The sequence below is a fragment of the Ischnura elegans genome, chromosome 1, assembly GCF_921293095.1.
Source record: "Ischnura elegans chromosome 1, ioIscEleg1.1, whole genome shotgun sequence".
NCBI classification, from domain to species: Eukaryota; Metazoa; Arthropoda; class Insecta; order Odonata; family Coenagrionidae; genus Ischnura; species Ischnura elegans.
This window is the reverse complement of record NC_060246.1, coordinates 163,662,389-163,668,388: the sequence shown is the minus strand read 5'-3', so window position 1 is coordinate 163,668,388 and position 6,000 is coordinate 163,662,389.

Sequence of the window (6,000 nt, the reverse complement as noted above, 5' to 3'; positions counted from 1 at the left end):
ATAAATTATACAAAACAAGATATTATATCATTAAAAAAAGACCCTGGTGTTTAATTGCAGGAAAAACCAAAATACAACGCATAATTTATGAAATATAAATGAATTATGAAGAGGTGACACTAAGTACGGAATGATCTAAGCATAGCTAACGAATATGTGAGGTGGTCGGTGTCCCCGAAAATTCATTACAACTATTTATAATGCGTTAGTGCAATCTACGTAAATTAAACTGCGTAATAATCAGCTGGGGAGGTGTTTATAAAAATTCGCTCAATCCTATGCGGATTCTCCAAAAAGTAATAGTGATACTGATTGCTATAAAATGTCAATTTGAACCATATTAGCTATTTTGTGTATTTATCATATTTTTTAATACACAGTCGCTCTCTTTACGTCATATTTATGTTCAAAAAGTATTGAAGTCGTTCTACCTCAGAAAAAAACATAAAGGAAAACCAATGCATCCAATACAACACTTGGTGCTTTCCCGGCGAAGGATGTGGATGAATTCTTCCCGGAAATCACACCAAGTGAGCCATTCAGTCAGAGCCGAAGTTTCAATTCATGAGAGCGATTTATTTACGCTCACTCACTGACTCAACACCCTCAGGACGATGGCAGAGTCAGCCATTGAAATATCGGCTCTGATACAGCGGCTCACCTCGTGGGAATCCCGGGAAAAATAATGCATCTAGTATCATGATCAGAAATTGAGAATAGATATCTTACGGAGCGACACGAAAAACAGCATATAAGAATACCACTGTACTCTCAGGCCCCACAGAAGCGATAGATTTAACGAGATATTTTGCCGAACGGATAGGTACAGGAATTCGTTTATCCCTCAAACAATAAATAATATAATAAATGCTAGACGGAACTTGGAGTAGAGAGTTGGAGTACTTTTTTATTTGATAACGGCTATTCTCTTAACACCTCCCGCCACACGCCTTTTGAGCTGGCTCGCGGGATAGTTATGTGATGTATATGTAGTTAAAAGAATGACCATAAACTAGTGATATTGAAAATCAACGACCACAATTGTATGAATCATAATTACTTAGAGTTATACCCATTGTAGATGCAATAAAATATAACACCAGTAGTGTGATATAAATTTCTATTGGTAATGATTGACTTTGAAAAACCATCCACAAAATGGGGAACATGCATGAACTTTGTTTCTCCCGTTATTGTAGCCTATCTTATAGAGAATTTTCTCACCAATCCGAATATATAAGCCAAAGTTGTCTACGTCAATCACAAATTCTGTAAAATGCTAATGAAATTCTAAAAAAAAAATCGACGAAAGTCACGTGACCCGAAACGCTTTCTCATTGGCTTGACGTCACCGAACAATATTCAGTTTCAGTGGCCTCAGTTCTCCGTAAAATTCGGTGTCTAAATACTGCTGTTTATCAATGAATACAGATCTTTAATGTCGTTAGGGAGTTGTTGATGGAAAAAGAGGGGGATTGTTGGAGGAATGAGGTGAAAAGAAAACTGATTGACAAAATGACTGAAGTGGGATTTAAGAAGGCGCAGTCAGACAATTTACCTATGGTTGACTCCTTTATGGTGGCCGCCTTCCTTAAAAACAGTGATTCTTTCGTCGCCGCCGAGATGCGTGGAGTGAAAGCAAGCAGGTACGCAAGCTATTTAATGCATAGGAAAATTTTTAAGTTTTAACATTGTTTTCTGTTTATAAATACTTATTTTTGAAATCAAATAAACTATCCTTCATCAGCGGTTAATTATTAGTTACCCATAAATTTAATACCAAACTTATCATGCGGTTCTCTTATATCAGCTCCATAGTCGTTTGCATATAAGTAATGAAATAATAGACTAATGTACAAATGTGTTTCAGGTATGATTAATGCCTAAATAATTCTGAATTATTACAACATCATCACTCACCAAAAATACGATTCGGCATTTAGGAAACTAAATGTGTCTCATAATATGACACTATCTCTGAAAAAAAGAAAAAAGAGATGCACTTTGTGTTGCTGCTCCTGATTTTGAGAAGACAAAGAATATTTCTTGTCTATGGATTGAGTATGACTATGATTTTGTAATGAATGTTGTGGCTGCCGCCACAAGGTTTTGGGAGAAAAATATTTCTCCTATTCTTTTCAACAGCTGTAAACATGATTCGTTTTTTAAGTTACCCCAGAACTGGCCCCATATCCTTCTTGTTATATTTTCGTAATAAATTTATTTTGCAGTCTCTTTCATTGTCGGCATTTTTTCAAGGATGCTACTTTATTAATGGAGCCTGAAGATTAATTAAGCCACAAGATATAATAATCACATCATCCATCAAGGTAATAAGATTGTGATCTATACAGGCATGAGGTACTAACATTTTAAATTCCCTAATGCGTCTGATAACACGCTCAACATGAATCCTCAAGCTGGCAATATTTTCGTCTCCATTACTTCCTTTTTGGTGCTCTTAACTTCAGACTTAACACTGGGGGGTGGAATTAATGTGCAGCCTTTTTTACCAAGAAAGCAATCAATGTGTTTGAAACCCCGATCACCCATCACAGCACAATGAGAAGGCAAGTATTTAAAGTAATCACATTGTTCTACAAGCAGTGAATCAGATATCCGACCTCAAAAGCCCTTAGATATGTAATTTATTAATCCATCAGGTGTGCTAGACACCAATTACTTCAGAGTATTTGCAGACTTGTATTACGACCATGTTAGAGCTTGTTTTACAGGGTCCGATGGTTTTTCTATCTCTACTTCTAAGCAATCAATAATTGATTGTACATGGCTATACCTTGATCGAAATAGTATGGGCAGTAACTCTAATATCTTTTTCTTGGCTGGCCATATAATGAGCTGTTTCATACATCGGGATATTTTTGGAACAGCATCATGGAACACCCTACTAGCTGTGCTGAAAGCTATGCTAAACTCGTCAGAGAGAATAGTAAAGCATTCATTAAGTCTAATCTTTTTTAGAGTTAGCATGATCATGGACATATGTAAATTTGTGTTTCTCTGAAGAGTGCCCAGAATGAAGCTACAGTTTTCAGGTACACCCATTTATAGCTTAGGGTTTCTATTAATTAAATTTATTCCTGCAATTGCTACTTGCTTTCTTTCAACTGAGTCATTTTCATTAAGAAATTCAGCTTCTGAGTCATTAGATGAATTATCAGAAAAACTGTACTCATCTTCTTCACTCATACCCTCCTCAGAGCTCGACTCCTCACAAGTTTCACTGACTTTCCTTCTCTTCAAACTTTGAATGGGGGATGTCTGGGTATTTACATATTTTTTTGTGATGTCGCCCTATCAGAAATACATGTCTTTATTTGCGTTTGTTTACTCCTGAATTTAGTGCGTACTTGAACCCCAACACTTGATGTCACTTGAGAGGAAATACCTGAACTACTCTCCCGGTCATCCTCTGACTCAGCTTCAAGTTCACATAGTTTGTCAGCTTCATTGCCACTGGAACCTGTGCTCAATTAGCTATATATATGAATTGAAAAATGCAAGTATCAAAGCTCCATGCACACGTACTTAAACCGGTAGAAAAATTCTCAGCAAGGTCAACCCGAAAACCTTGCTGCGCATGCTGCACCACCCCGCGAAAGTCTCCATCAACACGGTAGAAAAATCTTGTAATAATACTTTTCTTGAAATAAAATAACTCTTTTTCCGTTCATAATTAAGTTTTTCCTTTGATGTGATTGTTTGTAACTTTTCAATTTATATTATGTGGCAATAATATCCTTGGGCCCAATTCAATCTTTTTTAACTCACAAAAATAAGATTTGCAACCTTACTGGCACGTACGCTGAAATGATCCTCACAACAGAAAGCTGTTGATAATTTCGATATAGAATTTACGTCTCAACCATTTTAATCTCTTCTTCGAATCTTTCGGGACATAAATGAAAACCTTCTTCGGCGTGGAATTTGAGGTATTTGAGCAACAGGGCACGACACAAGATTTGTAAACCTTTCTCTCTTTTTTCTCGTTCACATCCATTATGCTTGTTATGCTTGAATGAAATAATCAATTAAGGTTGGTGAAAATCACTAATTAAGAAACAAAAGCAATAATTTACTCTAAATGCCGTTCCATCATTAGCATCCACTTACTTTATTATCAAAATATAAACAATAGTCTCTAGCGTTACCATTCTGTGACGTCACGCGTCCATTGCCCCGTGTTTTCAGGCTGCCGAGAAAGAATTATTTTTAAAGAGTGATATCTCAGTAAAAATCGCAGGCCACCTGTGAAATTTTTACCAAATCCATTTTAGATAGTGGTCTTCCGATTCATCTGGTTATAAAAAATTGTGCATGTTCCCCATTAGCAAATAAATACGTAAAATACCTAATGAAATGTTTCATCGCCGATATAATATACTACTGAGGCTGTTGCTATGAACTGTGCAATTGTGCATTGTTGTTGTGTATTATTGGGATGTATCTTTAATAAGATATGGACGATTTGGGATAAGGAAAGGAATTACTGCTAGAATACATGTAAAAAAAACCTTATTAGCTATAAAAGTCGGATGTCGGAATTAATATACAGATATGAACACTAAGAGGTGATTTTAAGGTAGTTTAGAATTCATTCCTTCAGAATATCATTAATCGGGAATTTTTAGTTCTACCATTGCTCCAAGAGCTCAGTTAGTTTATACTGAAAGCATAAAATTACATCAGTAAAAAATAAAAGCCCAAAAAAGCATTAAATATCGTAAGATACGCATAAATATTCTGTTCCGAAGGCATTTACAACACACAGTGGTAAAACGTAAGTGGTACTTGAGGCCAACTTATTGAACTTTCCAATAATTTGCAATTTGCAATTGCAAAGATACCCACCATGAGTTTCATTTGGTAATTGAAGATATATTTCATCGTTGGAAAAGTATAACCTAGGTATTGAATGTTTTTTTTCATCCTAATATCGAAATGAGGCATTGAATTTGTTGCGTTGTCATGAATTTTACCTGGTACTAAAGCCTTTTGCGTGATCTGCTAACGTAAGCAACCCCTGACGTGCCATGGACTCAGCAGGATTTATATCGTGGAGATTTATTTCATGAATGTTACGAAATATGCTTTTTTAAGATTTGAAGTATGAATTACAGCCAAATCTGTAAAGAAAACCTTTCCCATTTCCATAATTTACTGGCGAAGTTAAAAAAAAAACTTCTCACGTGAAAAAGTACGAGTATTATTTATTCTCAGATCACCATTTTCTCAGAGTAAATTAGGAAGCTTTACAGGCCCTTCGAAAATATTTTGACACGCTATTGAATAATGAAATTATTCTTGAGCCTCCCACTTCAAGAGCCTACATAAAAGCAATATATAAAAATAATTGTATACATAGAGAAACTTTTTATTTGTATGCTTCGCAACAGAATTTTCAATTGTGTTCCCGGGGTCCCGATGCCATGGATATAAAACTATACGTATAATAATGTAATCCCATGCCATCTTATGAAAGAGAGAGAGCTTTGAATGACTTCAATAGATTATAATGTATGTACATTTCTCCTTGAGAAACGCTTCTATAAAGTTGAGGAATTTTTTAATCTGTGTACTTCGGTGTAAATATGTTTCATTGTTCTCAGTATATCTTTTGAAATTTGACGTTTTCTTTACATTGCATATAATTTCTTTGAAAAAATAAATTAACTCCCATATTAAAAGTATTTTAGCATGAAAATTTTCAACTTGTTGCCTCAATGAATCTATGCTTAAGCTACAACTTTCCAGGGATATTATCTTTATATTAACAAAACTTACCTCTACAAAACACATGAACATATGACAAAATCTACCCTACTCTTTGAGGAAAGTCTGATAATGCAAAAATTTATATCAGGAAGGCAATAAGTATGAATTCTAAAGAAAAATTGCTTATCTGCGGCAAAGTTTGACTTAAAAAAAATATCTTGACGAAGCTATAGAGTTCAAAATTTCCACGTATCAGCTACGAAT